General features: G+C 37.0%; 1 protein-coding gene across 1 annotated transcript in view; it reads right to left on the reverse strand.

Moving 5' to 3' along the window:
• LOC135212039 (tolloid-like protein 2) overlaps window positions 1-18,462 on the reverse strand; it is an 801,312-nt gene that overhangs the window by 35,570 nt on the left and 747,280 nt on the right. The window lies entirely within an intron of this gene.

An 18,462-nucleotide genomic window follows, 5' to 3' on the forward strand; every position in this document is an offset into this window, starting at 1 on the left:
TTCATAAAGGCAGAAGTCAGTCAATAGTCAGTTCCCAGTTAATGAGAGGCAAGATTTACTTTCACGAAAAACAAAGACTGAAACAGACAATTTCATTCATTATATAAAATGCCACTGCAACGTCAATTGCACAAACACTAAGAAAACAGTTTATATAAAATTTGCACCATCCACAAAAGTAACAGAGCCGAGAAACCGCAAAAGAAATACCAAGGATAAAACAGCCTGAATAAGATTCAAGTTAGCACCAATATCAAATTAGGACAGAAGCTCTACCTTCAGCCTCGAAAGTTAACATTAGGAATGGAAGTTCTTGTTGATCCAGAGACAAATACGCCACAAACTGCTAAACTAGCGGCCAAACAGGCAAATACTACACAAGTGCAAATGGATATAATTAAATCCATCTCGGATGTCACCAACTCTTGGAGAAAATTATTGCTTAGCTTCATCCAACAGAGATGCTGGCTTCAGGTTCACCACAACACCCAATAAGGATGCTACAAAAAAAGAAAGTTTTATAAAAAAAGACCATAGAGCATCTTCCAGTACGTGTAATGGTAAACAGTCCAACAAACATTTTCAATTTTATGAAAAACAATAACATAAACTAGTACTACAAAACAACAATTTTTATGTAATACAACTGCAACAACTGTATACATACACACATACATACATACACACACACACACACACACACACACACATATATATATATATATATATATATATATATATATATATATATATATATATAGATATAATATATGAATAATTATCACATCGAACCGTGATCCATTTATATATCAATTCAAGCTACAAATGTCCTTTAATATCTAAATTCACTTTACCTCCCTTCGGTACATATATGAAAATATATCATTTGGGAGGTAAAGCGAATTTAGATATTAAAGGACATTTGTAGCTTGAATTGATATATATATATATATATATATATATATATATATATATATATATATATATGTATATTATATATATTTATATATAGATATATATATATTTATATATTATATATTCAAAGTAATCAAATAGGTCCACAATTATGTCCAAATGTGTAATTAAAAATAACATAAAAAGACGGGAGCTTTCGTCTACTTGATCATTAAGTACCCTCATCAGCCGTACTCTACTGATCAAGTAGACGAAAGCTCCCGTCTTTTATGTATTTTTAATACACATTTTACATAATTGTGGACTTTGATTACTTGAAGATTTTCCAGTCACGTTATGGTGATTTATATATATATATATATATATATATATATATATATATATATATATATATATATATATATATATATATATACACACACACACTCGAGACTGAATACTTTTAAACTTTTATAAAGAAAAACACAACGGAAAAACTGGGCGTCAAAAAAGTTCTGTTGATATCGCTTGGGACTATAGTGACCTTTCTGCACAAACTAGTCGAAGTAGTGTTTAATGAATGAAGCTTATTCTAAATTATCTCCAAAGACGATGTTAAGGGAAAACATTCCATTTTAACTATTATTAAAGTGCAGAGAAGCAACAGACCGTAATGCAATGAGAGAGAGAGAGAGAGAGAGAGAGAGAGAGAGAAGAAGAGTGAGAGAGAAGAGAGAGAGATAGAGAGAGAGAGAGAGAGAGAGAGGATGAGAGAGGGAGAGAGAGAGAGGAGAGAGAGAGGCGGGGTTAATAATGCCATAATCAAAGCTAGATTATTTATTATAGCTGCGTGATATTTCCAGATTCGGACAAAAGTCTCTCAGGCAGTCAGTGGTCAAAAAAGAAAGAAAAAACAAAGCTCTTCTTTTTCATCATAAAGGATCTACGAAAGGTCAACACAAGTAAAATTTTAAAAGAAAACTAACCTGCATAAAAAGAGCGTCAAGAAATACAAATATGCAACAATATTAAGCCTCAAATTCGAAGAACTAATTAATTCCGAAAGCTGTCGAAATCTGATTCAATTTCAAACGAAGCATATAATCCAAACGCAATAGCGTAGACTTCGAGCAGCAGCTCAATTATGAGAGAAAATTAAGGTTATCATCTGGACGAATTCCCTTAAATGTAATTTATGCTTCATTAACTAGCAAGAAGGGGGGGGGGGGGAGCTGCAAGAAAAGCATAGCCTTAAAGACAATAATTATTCCTCAGTATTTCCTTATAACTTACTACTCAATGCGGTTGTAGTCATTGAGGAAATTGCTCAAAATATCGAATCTGATGTGAATGCAGTTTCCAATGTCATTCATTTACAGCTCCCTGTGTCTTCTGATCCCCCCTGTACCCAGTTTATCTGTGTCAATACAACAATGCCTGTTTGCAGAATGGTGGCTATCTAGACCATTGAACTCACGCCAAATTTTAAACTATACTCAGCACTCGGTCTCTCAAATATCTTTAATCTGAAACGTTCCTCCCTCACCAACAGAACTTCCACACGGTACAATCTAATGGAGACTTCTTTTGAACTGAAGCATGGTTACTGTCTTAGAAAGGTTCTCTTAATGCCATCGTTCACGTTACCTTCAATGTTCGAGCCTGTCAAAGAGACGGCAGTCAAACATTCTGGTTTCACCTGCCGCCGCCCCCAACACTTCACCCGAACCTTTAGCTGTTTATCTAACGCCTTTTTACACTGTCTGTTACTGATAGGGCACCAAAAATATTTCCACTTCCCTCGTTTATATTTTATTTACGCTATCATCAATATCACCGTTCTTTCTTAGCTATTGTCAAAGGTTCGGAGCGCCAAGCCTTTCAGCCCAAATAATTGTGGGTAAATGCCTAATGTTTTTCTATCAATTGGGATCCTGAAAGCATTTCTGCCTAAAGATTTGGATTGTTTACAAACACCGTAATTCCCAGTATTTGAGTTCTATACGTGTAATCATTAACTCTTTGCGGATAATCATTCCTTTTTATACAGATTTTCCTAGTGGCAGAATCACATCAAAGGCCGGTTATTTCATTGATGATGTCCAATTGCACGTCTTTCCTTTGGCATACATTAGTCACTTTCAGTTTTCCTCTTCCTGTTTGAGGCTACTTCCAAGAACTACAATTATGGACAATGGTACTTCCCCTATCATCAACCTGTTAAGCCACCAACCAATATCGTCCACATTTAAGTTGTGAGGAGGAACGCTGGTTTGAGTGCCAGAACTTCCTGAACCTATATAGTGGACTTGGACAGTGAAACCACCCCTTCCTGTTGTGTGCACCCAAGGACATTTCTTCATTAATTTTCAGTTTACCCTTATTAACAACCTCTTCTCTGGAACTTCAGTAGTGTACAAATAATAATCTAAATTAGTTAATGATAGTAATTCACTCTTAGCCAGTTCATCATTGAAGATTCAATTCAAGGAGGATCTGCACTCATTTGGAAAGTTACTCGGTTACTTTACGAGATAAACTTATTTCTGGAAACGGGAAAAGTTCGGAACACCATATGGAATTTTTTATTTTCGTCTAGGGCGACTCATAGTGGTAGCTGCAATTCTGACAATTGCTGCAAATTGAAATGTTGATTTCACGACCCAGTTTCTAGTTGAAAGTTGCCTTAATACAAAAATGCAACGTGAATTAAACGGCACTGGCGAATTTTGACGGAAACTCAAATCAAATGCTCTTATTCCAGGAACAAATTATAATCAACTGTATTTAAATAAAAATCAGAACCAGATTGAAGTTCATCTGTTTGCTAACAGGCGACGGGTGCAGTCTGCAGTGGGTTCAGGCTAGTTGGACCAAAGAAGACTAAGCTGAAGGTCGAGGAAATATCCGGGGCTTGTAAAAACTTGTAGGTCTAGGCCTTTATGTTAGCACAATGCAGACGGAGAGCCTGGCAAGACAGTTAAGTTTGAGTGGGGGCGTGGGTTTGTTTCCTTATTGCTTGTCTGCTGTCTCCAACAAACATGATACCTTTGATAAAACAGAAAATAAGGAGAGATCATACTTGGCAGGGACAAGGCAGCCTTTCCACGAAACTATCGTAAATATTGGATACGAGTAAGATTTTGAATACTAGGAAGTGGTCAACAAGGGTTGAAAAACAGCCAGGAAGTCGAAAGGAAAACACTAAAAAATGAGTGATCTTAATGATCACGAGAGATCAACTGGAGAAGAGCTTTCAACATATCACATGATAATTTTAGTAGTCTCTGGACTAGTCGTATTTTCCTTTCTATCGCATCCAGTTTGAAATGTTAGAGGGCTTCATCTTTCACCCCAGGAGTGGAAATAGGGAACTGGGCTGCTTGTCCCTTCGACCGCAATTAAACATATTTTTTCTTTCATATAAAATGCACATTACTAGTATATGTGAAAAAAAACCAGCTCTTAGCATAAACTAAAGAAAACACTGGGAAAGAGAGAGTTAATAAAGCAAACTAATCATATAACTTTGAATACCGCAATTTATTTGCAGATAATCAAAATAACTATGAATATGGTTTCCACAATAATGAAGCTGTACAATGACATAACGAGTTTTTCCCCCGCTAACATTTACTTAACAAAAATAAAATTAATATATTTGTTAGTTACACGAAAACAAGAACCAAGTGTACAAATGAAGGGATTATTCGAAATAAAAAATATACATTTCTGACCTACATTTGTTTGTATGGTGTTTTTACGCGGCATGGAACCAGTGGTTATTCAGCAACGGGACCAACGGCTTTACGTGACTTCCTTACCACGTCGAAAGTGAACTTCTATCACCAGAAATACACATCTCTCACACCTCAATGTCATGCCCGAGAATCGAACTCGCGGCCACCGAGGAGGCAGGCCAAGACCATACCGATCACGCCACTGAGGCGCTTGGCCTACATTTGTCCACCTACATTTGTCGGAGCGTTTTGCAAAAGCGTTTATAGTCTCGTGTCGGAGAGCACCATCGCCATGAACTACACATGACAAGCCAGACAATGATGTAATACATGGACCTCGTCATGGGATGCTGTGGCTTCCTTATTTAGCTTGGCGATGTTGACAAGCGATTACGCTACATGCATGACGCAATAACCTCCACACAGGCGTCTCCAACATGCTGCTGTAGCAGCCTACTTTCCCATTTGGTGTCACAGTTTTAAAGAAATGATCAGCTACAATCAGGTTAGAATAGAGCAGGGAGTAATTCAAGAGAACTTTTCTAACCATACGTTCCCATACTGCTATGTGGTATTGTGTCATGCAACAATATAAAGGTCGTAAATAAATATAAGGGAGAGGGTAAGTGTGTAATAGTCAATAAAGAACCGGTTGGGCATTATGAAACTCATGTTATAATACACAGATATAATTTCGTTATTTCAACTGTTCACAAGTCAATACACGAGAGAGAGAGAGAGAGAGAGAGAGAGAGAGAGAGAGAGAGAGAGAGAGAGAGAGAGAGAGAGAAAATTATAATAGAATAAAAAATCAAATTATTACCCAATTCCTACATTCAACTTTGATCCAAATACTTTATGTTGTATAATCCTATACCATATCCAGGACTGAAACTCGAATATCCAGGAAACTAAGGCACAACGTTTGGCAGCTCTCCCTACTACATTTACTTATAACACTCGAGTGTTTTTCCTCTTCTCAGAATCATTTCACAGACAAACTATCCAAATAGACACACCCTTTCACAACGACAAAATCACATCATAAATGATTATGAACCGTCTATGTTAGCAAGCATGGGATATCTATAATTCTTTTTAAACAAGTCACTCAATGATGACCACCACCTTTTAAAATAATTTAAGCAAACAAACTCTTCGCGCTAAAATCGTACTGATATACAGCTGCTACCATTACGAGCCCTTCAAGCTCCCAGGTGGTCCACCCTTTGGACCACGTTTGACTCAGGATGTGGACGCTCCGTGGTCCAAAAATAGATCACTTAGGTTCATAAATGTTCTGTTTATAATGGCCAGTTTTGGTAAAACAAACAAAAACGATACTCGTTTGTCAGTGAACTCACGGAAGTATATTTTTTTTCTCAGAAAATATATAAACTAAATGGATGTGAAGAATAAAAAATAATTATAAAAACAAATTAAAGCTTCCGATCTCATGGTTATAGTTTAATAAAATAAAACTAAAGAGCTTATAGAAAATATCAAATTTAATTTGATCTTCCACTGTTAATAAAAAAAATCCTACTTCCACATAGCGCTAAAGAACAAAAACGAATGTAAATCTGTCGAAATCTTTGAGGCATCTTCCCTTGAGTGTCAAGTTTCTGGATGAGCTTCCTGTTGCAATGGATCAAACATAATCACTGTAACACTTCCTTTGCCCCCATAGTCCACACAATAGAAGATATTCATTTTCAGCTATCAAACGCACGACTTCCTCCTCCTAATTCGTGGGTGCAAGTGATTATCATTCTCATAAGTACCCCATAAGTAGCCTAGAAACACAATTCTGACTGACGAAAATTAGCTTTCTTGTTACGGAACCATTGCCTCTTTCCTGATCACAAGCTTTCGTCTTTTCTCTCTAACTGTAGAGGCATTGTATGTCACAACTCCACCTCTGATTGGAGGTGCCATCGCTTTTCTTTTGCAAAATATACCGACTTTCCATCCATACTTCCTCCTTGACTTTATCACAAGAGTTTTTTGGTTCACCGGAAAAGGTCAGTAGCATATTTACTCATTTACTTTCAATCCTCATGAACGAAACGATGGCGAAAAATAAATGAGAGAAGAGACGAAAAACAAGGGATGAATTTTAATAGTAAGAAAAAGAAGAGCATGGCATCGCTGTAAGAACTGCAATACGCAAGGCCGTGAAGCTGCATGGACTCCCACCAAGCGATGTTTTGCTTCCCAGGCAAGCTTATTTGCTTCCTCCGCAAAAGCATACAGGATCCGTCTCTTCCACCTGTCGGTTATTTTTTCTCTTTTTAGGACAGATACGAAATATAATCAGCATTCAATCTATAAAAAAGATACGACGAGTTCTCAAACACTTTCCAACAGGGTTATGTATTTTGAAATTTGCAGCCAGGACACGTTTTTATCAATATTTATAAATACTTTTCTTTCTCTTAAAATGATCTACATCAAGAAAGCAATCTGAATGGCTGCCTCGTTTTCCCTTAAGCAGTTTACTGACCATCCGTTACAACTGAAGCTCCATTTTATTACAAGCCTTCCAAACAAGGAACATTCCGTTATCCAAGAAAATTTAGCAACGATGATGGAATTATCGCTATTTATCTAAGGCTAGGCTCACACGTACCACAACAAAACCACAATACACCACAAACCAGTGGTTTTAGTAGTGTGGGTAGTTGGTTATTCATATAGAAAACGCTTGTCAATACTTAGACGAGCCAATTGCTGAAGTCGATTTCGACTGCTGTCGCAATGAGAGAATGGTATCACCCATTAAACTATCGTCGTGTTTGGTTGATAACTGACACACAGTTCGAAGGAAAAGCCAGTGGCTGCCGAGACAGTGAATCCAAAGTAGAACTTCTCAAAAATCCACGTTGTTACGGGCTTGAATGCCTGCGTCCGTTGTAACGGACTTCAACCGACCACTATACAGCGGTTCCTGTCAGGAGACAGCAAAACCACTCACTAACTGCAAAATAATAGCAAACGTGTGGTACGTGTGAGCCTAGCCTATGATTATCAGAGACAAATAAAGTACACTGTCTTACAAGATGAATAGCGTCAGGAATATTAAAAAATGACACTTACAAAGCGTAATGTTGGCATTCACCATGAACAACAATTAAAGAACTGACAGCTATTCTTCTTGAGTAAACGGTGAGACAAATATTAAGTCAAAGTAAAGGAAAAGCCATTTTCTTTCGGTAGAAATCCCAAACACTCTATTGTTATATAATTGATATATCAATGAATAAACAAATTGTAATCTAAGATTAAGGTGACCTCTGGCCAGTAAGGGCTCTTGCTACACACACACACACACACACACACACACACACACACACACACACACACATATATATATCTATATATATAGATCTATATATATATACATATATATAATGTATATATTATATATATATATAGGATATATATTTATATATCTTTATATATATATATATATATATATAGGTACCCGAAGTTAAGCATTATATATCATAGGTAGCACGAACGATAGCTTTATATATATCATATATAGGTAGCTCGAACGTTAGCATATGTCCAAGGTAGCCAGAACGTTAACAAATCAGACACTTTTAAAACAAGAACTTTTACTACATATGAGGAAGGTACTAAAGTCGTATACAAGCGATGCACGAATCCCGATTACCTGAATGGAAACAAATTGATAAAGTATTTATGAAAGAAGCAAAAACAAGGCAGTCAATAACGCGAATTGCCTGTCGAGAGGGGAAACAAAAATAGCAATATCCCAGAAAGGTGATCAATATTTCAAATGATGTCAGGTCGAGTAACTGGGCTGAGGCAAAAGAATTTACGATACCCGAACAAATGATCTGATTTTTCACCCGGACAATTTCCTAGTCGAGTTGTTTGTTTGTATGGTGTTGTTACGTTGCACGGAACCATTGGTTATTCAGCAAAGGGACCAACGACTTTACGCGACTTCCGAACCACGTCGAGAGTGAACCTCTGCCAGCAGAAATATATATCTCTAACTCCTCAGTGGAATGCCCGAGAAACGAACTCGCGACCACCGAGGTGGCAGGCCAAGACCATACAGATCATGTCCTAGTTGAGTTGTGTGATCCTTTCTATTGCGTTACTATAAATTCTAGAACTGCATTAAAACAATTGTTAAGCTATAAGGTAAACCAGTCAATCAACCCCTATTTTCGTTTTACGTTTTTACCGAACTACTACTTTCTTTTTGAGTCATTCTCCAACCCAAACTAAATGTTACACATAGTTTCCTCCAGTTTCCTCCATAAACTGCTCATTTTAAGCTCTTTTCTCCATGTTCTTTTACTTGATAAATTCACTCACTTCTACTTCTAAAACCATATCTTCATAGAATAGAACAGAATACAAAATTTAGGACAGAGGCCAATCGCTGGGACATATGACGTCATTCAGCGATGAGAGGGAAATTGAGGATGTGTAAACAACAAAATGAGGAGGGAGGAGAAATAAAATCTGAAACTCAGAAACGTTATCTGTTAGAGATATAGCAGATTAAATGTCATTAACGCCCGATCTGACTCGTCACATATCAGCATAATTAAATTATTTACCAAATCGTCGAAAATGTTGATTGCAAATAAAAGACGTTACAGCGGAACAACCAAACGTACAATTTTTATTTCATTCATCTTCTTAAAAAAAAAGGTCCTGTTTCACCGGAATTAAAAGTCCAAAGTTTTAATCAATTTGCAAATGAGACATGTTCCCTCCGTTTTAATCTGTACTACAGATCTAAGATTAAATATTGATCTCTGATAAACTTAATCATATAAAACGATTCACTGACTTGTTCAAGCAAAAGATGATTCCCAAGAAATAATGAGAGCAACCGAAATGCTGCAGGCTGAGCGGAACAGAGGTTACTGACGTCATTAAATCCAGTTTTCTGGAAAGTCGTCGTCGACACAAGTCCGGAAACGCCCAACCGCATCTGTGAATTCCTGACTTCACCTTCCAAGTTGTAATTAAATTGGAGGAAGGGAAAAATCACCTTCTTAAAGGGCAATGTTTGTTTCCTTAATTTATTCAGTTCTCAAAGGCTTTCCCTCTTCTCATGGTCGCAAAGCGAAGAAGAAGAGGAAGAAGAAGAAGAGTTTTGGAGCGGCTTCCAACATCCTCTTTTGTATTCAATGATTGGATGGTTGCATTCACCGGCTTCATCAGGGAATTTTACAGCTCGAGAATGAAGAAACTTTCACGTACGTCATCTTTTACACCCTGGATTTTTCCTCTTTCAAGTATTCCCTTTCATTTTCTCCTGTTGTAAACAAACGCTACAAGATAAGCTTACAATAGCAAACAGCATCCACGCTTTTAAATGATAAGCAAAATAGCGATGAGTGGAATGAGAGCGTTTAGTCGAGGAGGTGCATTTGCCTTAGCAAAGGGTTGGCTGGTATTTGGTTATGTTAATTCGAAGCCAGGTACGAAAAATCTCATTGTAAAATATGCACTATTGCTAACTGGGAGGCGATGCTAAACAAATACTCGGAAAGAGTATACACATAGATGAGAAATTAACGCCCAAAAAGCAACTCACGTGCATTCTTGAATGAAATTACATTAGAATGCAGAGGAAAAAGAAGACTTATAACACAGATGGAATGGGAATTGACAACTTAAAAGAATCCGAATGAAATCACAAAAGTTCTAGCGATATAGAAAGGGGGGGATTATGCCTTGTCAAATTACGTTCGTTATGAACTCTAGGTTTACAAAACAAAAAGAAACTCGTTATAAGTCATATAACAAAATTCTTTTACAGTCTTTAATCCAAGATTATTTCGCTCACATATCTACCTATAGGATTATCTGAGGACAGCGTTACTCATTCTAACTTATGAAACCACAATGCAACAAATCTCCAATTAATGTTCGACTAAAAGTGTTCGGTAAAGGAAAGATTCCACCAGAGTGTTGGCTGGTTTTTCAGCAATCTTCGCGGCAACATTACCTTCAATCAACATTCCCAGCCCAAGATCAACATCCTCTACCGAGGTATTATCATCAAGTTCGTAAATATGTTCTTGAAGCTCTCTCTCTCTCTCTCTCTCTCTCTCTCTCTCTCTCTCTCTGAACTTTCGTCAAGGCGAAAAATCATTCGATTTATGGGTTTTCCCGTTGTATTTTTGTTTATAGTCCCTTCAATCTCGTGACCTACCATTCAATTACAGCAAAGTCTCATGCCTCATTATGTATCAGTCTTCTTGAAGATGTCTGAAGAACTAAGAACAAAACTAAAGAACTAAGAACAAAACTAATCAGGATTTAAACCTTGTGCAACAATATGTAGCTCATATTCTTGGTGATTTCAAACACGTGTGTGTATAAATAATAAATAAATATATATATATAATATATATATATATATATATATATACATATATGCACAAATAATGATATATATACTCATATAGGTACTGTATATGATACATAAATTTTTGTACATAATCGAGGTAGACGAGCACACACACATACATACGTACAAGCATGTATATATTTTACACAGTACCTATTTGCAAACATGCAAGCATTAAGATATCAGAAAAATTTCGGCTACTAATGACTAGGTAATGAGAGAGAGAGAGAGAGAGAGAGAGAGAGAGAGAGAGAGAGAGAGAATGTTTAAACTGACTATAAGAAGTAATTTGTAAATGAAAGTATCAGGATAGAACGGATGGCATTTGACCTTATTCTTAAAGAATACAATTTTTATTAGAGGACTGCTTGAGGAACAAGTCCGCCTGATAAGCTAAAGCAAAGCAAGACGCATACTTGAGACCGGGAAGTCTATCTTAATCTTAAAATATAATAATTTTTAAAGGAATCAAATTAAGACAGTAAGGCCACAGAAGCGGGGGAGGACCAGATAGGAGGTAGGCAGGAAGGACCAGAGTCAAGAGAACATATTACAGTATAATACATGCAAGGTTATGGTGGAACTACAGTGAAAACAAAATGGTAAGCAGATAGCCTTCTTGGAGACATTGAAGACAGTCACACACATACACAAATAATCACGTGCGCACAGCCAAACCCCGCTTTCCTCTATGCAAAATAGTGGTTCCCATTTATTTATATATATGCATATATATATATATATATAGATATATATATATATAATATATATTAATATATATATATATATATATATATACACATATATACCGATATATAAGTATATACGTATAGGTTTATGCATATAAATAATGGTATTAGTTCAAACATACCCCTAACCCCTACCTCGTCCCGATAAAAGACCGAGAAATATAAAGAACTGTACCACATGTAAGCAAACTGTACCGTCATTACCAATGTAATGCATTTCCTTTCAAACGCATTTATAATTCACCCATCGAAGACCACTTGGCGAAAAAGAGTAGATACTTGGAGGAACCACAGTTCACTGCATGACCGATTTACACGAAGAAAAGATGTACTGTTATGGACAGCCTGTAACCAACGAGCATTGTGCCTTTTGAAGTTATGCGCATTACATATAATAAAAACAATGTACTTTATATATATATAATACATATATATGTACATATCTTTTTTTGCATAATACGAATTCGAAAAAAGATCTAACGTGTGCTTTCAAACAATTGGAAACAATGTCATGGCAATAAGGACATAACTTGTGGGAAGTATAAAGGAAGATGTCAGTGTCATGTCTCGAAAATAGACTGCTTCAAGGCAAAAAGGCGATGGGATTTAAACATTATTAATTCAAGGACACGATACATGGGTATATATTTTCTCTATATCCCATAGTGACCGAATTCAGTACCGAAGACAATAAACCATAAAAGCACCCAAGAAGGAACAAATTATGAACACAGGAAAACAAATAAGCTGCTTTCACGTGATCGATTTGTCGAGTCATTTTCCAAGACCCAGGAACTGACAAACTGAGGATACGAACCTTTTGACCTTACAGCAAAATTTTCTGTTCTTAAAAAGACAGTCCATATGACTCTTAGGATTATAGTATATATAAAAAACAACATTTTCTTAAGGCTTCACATGACAGACAATACAAACGTTCTGTGCACAACATCCACAAAATCACCTCTGGTAGTTATTTGTTAAGCATTTAAGGGACTAATGCGCGAGAAAGCTAAATAAAGCAATATCTCAATTGTTATTCCAAGTTGATGACATTAAACAAAAAAGCTTAAAGTGCCCCTGATTATGTTCACATGATCTCGAACCTTTCGACACACTGCGCCAACTGGGAGCTTCTGAATCATATGAATGAAAAAGTTACGACTCGGGGAAGAGATTCCTTCTACCTCTCCATGTGATCTTCATCACATCCAAATGAACTTGGGTCAGGTCATGACGCACTTCTTATCCTAAACCACCAGTGTAAAATATGACCACGTGAACGTCTGGCATTATACCTTTGTGTCCTAAACAAGGATTTGCCCCAATCTTTTTATTTAATGCTTAAATGATCTTATGTCAAGGTAACGACACACTCGATTCTATAAGTGAGCTTCTGCATTTCAGAGGAACATTTAGTATTTCCTTTTCTTGTCATTTTGTCACTATCGAAATGACATAAAATGTCTTCTGATCATGAGTTACTAGAGGAAAATTCGAGCAGATGTGTTCTTGACTACTATAACGGTATGACTGTGACAAAAATGGATTTCCCCTCCTTTACTCTTTAAGTCTGATCTTGCTAAAATGCTTTTGGTTTAGGTACAAACCTTCTGGTTCAAAGTTGAGGCTCTCATGGTCATCATTGACTTAATTTACGCTAGGGCAGTATGACGAAGAAAAAAAGGGACTCCTATATATCTCCTTAATCTTCGTTAAGGAAAAGGAAGGGAAGGGTGGTGGCCTGTGAGTAAAATAAAATCTATTAAACCACTCCACACACCTCAGGTGGCGTTAAAGAATATATGATAAGCGAAAGCTAAGAATATAAAATAAAACAAAACACGCCTGGAATTGCAAACTAGTTACTATTTGAACGTGTAAAGAACGAACGCCAATGTTTTTATTTAGTCGTTATCTTGCATTTGTGTGAGGAACCTACAACTGGAACCCTTACTAGCTGCTCCATGAGCAAGAGCCCGTGCTGGCATAAGGCCGGCTCAATCAAAAACAACAACAACTAGAATCAGAAACTTATCACAGCTAAGCTACGCTATATGAAAAAAGAAACAGCTAAATCTACATTTACATAACAGTAAAAGTCAATAAATGAAATAATTAAACGGCGACAGAGGATTCACTAAATCTAAGAAAATACTGGAGCTACTTCGGTATACTAGAATCAAAACTGATAACATTGCCAGGAATATGTAAAAGGCAAAATGACACTGGGTTAGGACAGCGTGATGTTAAGGCAACTGGGGGTAATATGAAAAGGCTGCAAAAGAAGCACCTGGAAATACTAAAACACCATCACTTGATCTATTGTTTGTTTGTTTGTTTTGCATGGCGTTTTTACGTTGCATGGAACCAATGGTTATTCAGCAACGGGACCAACGGCTTTACGTGACTTCCGAACCACGTCGAGAGTGAACTTCTTTCACCAGAAATACACATCTCTAACTCCTCAGTGGAATACTCGAGAATCGAACTCGCGGCCACCGAGGTGGCAGGCCAAGACCATACCAACCACGCCACTGAGGCGCTTATCACTTGATCTAATTAAGTCATCAATTTCCTTATGACATCCGAGTAAGTTATGGCGTCATTTATGAAACCCTACGTAAGCTATACAATGATTTAGTCCTGTGCGAGACCATAACATAATCTAGTACACTTGTTCAAGCTGATTGGGTTAAGCATCATTCAAGCTGATTAGGTCAAGCAGACTGTAAAAGTGCGGTATATCAGTTACCGAATCGTTTACTGGTTAAGACCTCTAAATATGTTTTCTGGTTCTTGAAGCCTTAAATGGCAATGAAGCCCTAAATAGGGGATATTAGAGGAAGTAACATCCAAGAGGGTATTTCCTTACATTTTACATTCAAGGTCTTAAATGAATTAACTCTTCGTTCAAAATAGCAGAGACGTATACATATATACATACATACAGCGAGCACATACGGTAATGGCGGGAGATTCATTTCAATTTAGATACACTCAATTGGGCTTGAGAGATGAAAAGAACACACGTAAAAAATAATTAGGAATCCGTATCAAACAAGTTGCGAAGAGAGAGAGAGAGAGAGAGAGAGAGAGAGAGAGAGAAGGGGGTGAGGGGGGCGGGGATAAGACGGCCTTCAGTAGATGAGAAAAGCAGGCTGGTAAATACAAACAGATTCTGTGCGGTGTGGGTAGCTGTTTATGCTGCCGGCACATAGCGAAGCAAGGTAGGATGTGATGGGAGTGTCGGCCTGCCTTAAGATTAAAACAAAAAAAGTTTGTTTACTTTTTCAGTTCATTAGGCGTCGGCATTTCCTAAACGCTAATACACGCCCCGTGGTTGCGGATGTGGACCTAGTTTTCATGTTCTTACTTGTGTTTTCTTCTTGAGGAAGAATTGTTAAATAAACATGAATCTACATAAGCATGTAAAACAGCCTAGACCCAATTCACTGAGAGTTGCAACATCGTGGATATGTGCCCAATATAAATTGACATCCTCACTACAATTATCTAAGCAAATTTTGGAGTGAATGATTAAATTGGCGTCACGCACAGACACACATACATACATACAGACATGCATACATATAACTCACACCCATATATATATATATATTAACAATTCTGACTGATTACTGCAGTTACATAATTTTTCACCGTTTTCATTGCTTTACAGTTTTTTCGCGATAACTTTAAGATTAATTCTTCAACAATTAACTATTTCTTTGCGCTTTATTACATTCTATCTCTCCTCGTTTTTCGGTTGCCGATTTCTTCGCGCACTTCATCAGTAGTACGAGCTATTGATATTGAAGTTTCGCAGACATGAATACCACAGCCTATGGAATCACACTACAGGGTCATTAGATTTTGCTAACATTCTCATAAACGCGATTAAGACAGTACACAACGAGTTTTTTTTTACTAATTCTACAACAGTTACCCTTTGAAAAAAGGAATTAATATCAAGATACACGTCTGGAATTCACCATATCATCATAAAGAATCAGTAGGCAAGAAAGGACGCTGTCGAAATTAATTTCCTAAGAAGGAGACGTGAACTAACTAGAGTTAGAATGTCGGTAACAGACGTCGCCGGCAATTTCAACCTGTGCTAATAAAAGTCCACTGAAAAGGAGCGTAGGCGAAGATGTATAGATACCGACAGTATGCATCATATACTTCGGCAAGGACCGTGAAAGGAATACCTCAAAATACTAGACTAGCGCAGTTGTTATGGCAGTGGCAACTGACAGACGACAGAGGATGCAATATACGAAAAAGGCTAAGGCATGAAAAACATGTTATTGGAGCTGCTTACAGAAAGGAGGTCGACATTTTAGAATTTCAGATCCACTGAGCATCTCAGAAATGGCGATATTTTGCGTAGAAGTTTCACATTAGCTTGACGACAAGCATGAACACGATGGCTACCTTAAATAGCTCATTTTTATGGGAAACAGCCGTTGCTGAGATATATTGTTGGCGATGATGGTGGGGGCAAGTAATTCCAAACAACGGAAAATTCAATACTGATATAAATCTTCAGTATTTTTAAGGCGTGGTTAGTTTGTTTGTTTTGTTTGTATGGTGTTTTTACGTTGCATGGGGAACCGACAAATTCAGCAACGGGACCAACGGCTTTACGTGACTTCTGAACCACGTCGAGAGTGAACATCTGTCACCAGAAATACACATCTCTGACTCCTCAATGAAATGCCAGCGAATCGAACTCGTGGTCACCGAGGTGGCAGGCCAAGACCAAACCAACCACGCTACTGAGGCGCTGGCGTGCTTAGTTATATATTCTGTATAGAGAATTCGCAACATGATTTACAATGTCCCACCAATTTTTTCTGTACTCTAAACGAAAGAGAACCTGTTACTCGAGCTATATTTTGCGAAGTCTTCATAATTATGACGTAAAGTGACAAATCTTCGTATGAGCAAAGACCACCAACATTCTGAACTTTCCAGACCAAACTTTGAACTCAGGAAAGCTCTAAAAAGTTGGTATAATATTCAGGGCTTTGCCTAGTCTCTTCACACAAGCTTCAAATGAACTTTTCCGAAACTTTTAGAGCTGTAAGACAATTTTGCCCCGATAAATATTATATCTAAAATAATTACTGGAATTATTAAAGACAAATATCTTTCCAACTTTCCAGGTTCTTTTATTGTTTGTTTGTTTGTTTGTATGGTGTTTTTACGTTGCATGGAACCAGTGGTTATTCAGCAACGGGACCAATGTCTTGACGTAACTTCCGAACCACTTCGAGAGTGAACTTCTATCACCAGAAATACACATCTCTCACCCCTCATTGGAATGCCCGAGAATCGAACTCACGGCCACCGAGGTGGCATGCCAACACCATACCGACCACGCCACTGAGGCGCTTCCATGTTCTTTTACACATCCACAACATTCACCGCCACTTTATAACCGTTCTGTCAACATTTCTGGGCTATTCTTCAATGTGATTTAGACTATGGGTACTACAGTCTAACAACCTCGAAAAAGAATTCAAATAAAATCCACAGTGGTTTTAAGTAACTGACACTCTTCTGATTGTATGACTGTATCATTATTAACTCACTTCTTAAAAATTCGGAACACTAACAGACACTGACGGTGTTTAGGATAGTTTTCTTTTTAGAAAATGAGACAATTTGTATAAAATACAACAGGGAAATCATAAATTTGCATAATCCAAGCAGTTATAATAAAATAAGCTTAATAATACTTATTGAGAAAGGATAATCTTTAAAGCATGCCTATAATTTCCAATAGGCTTACACTTTCTAGAGACGATCCCAACACATCAGAATCTCTACGAAGATTCGAGCAAATTGAAGAAAATCCCTTTCATGACGCCTCCACAAATCTGGGGACTTATGACACTTGCTATTAAATAATTTCAAAAAAATTTGAGGAATTTTTCAAGGCTCTCCCCAGATCTCATTACGATATCGTAAAGTCCGGGACCACAATAAAAGGAGGAGAAGATTCTAAATTGTATAAGCCACTACTATTTTGCTACGAGCAAGAATGAAGACGGTACAATACGAAAACATGGGAGATATCTGTAAATATTAAGATTTAAAACGATAGATATAACACATCCACAATGACGAACATATAGAAAATATACAAAGATCGCTAAAAGTCTCTCCCAAATAGACTGAATCTCTATGCAGTTTTTACAAAAAGATGTAAGGGCAAAAAACTGGTTCGTGTTATGTTATCAGCACAGCGTAGTAATATAAAATATTTAATTTTCGTTCCCCGTGCATCTAAATTTACATGCAGCACGGTACGGAGAGATAAAAGAAACACAAATAAAGGCAGAATTCCGATGTTTATATTTGGAACAGGGAAATAAAAACACATGAAATGCATAAAGCTGCCTGATCACAGAGGCTGTCAAGGCCTCTTTCATCTGAGCGTTTGTGTATACATACATACATATACAAACAAATACGTATATATACATATATATTATATATGTACTATGTATGTACTACCTCAGCTCATCTTAACAATGAAAGGAATAGCACAATTAAAATATGCACATACATCTGAAAATATTTAATGTTCTAGAAGGCTCACACACACACACCTCTATAATTATATATATTTATAATTACATTCATACAT

This window comes from Macrobrachium nipponense, chromosome 40, assembly GCF_015104395.2.
Source record: "Macrobrachium nipponense isolate FS-2020 chromosome 40, ASM1510439v2, whole genome shotgun sequence".
In the NCBI taxonomy this organism is placed as follows: Eukaryota; Metazoa; Arthropoda; class Malacostraca; order Decapoda; family Palaemonidae; genus Macrobrachium; species Macrobrachium nipponense.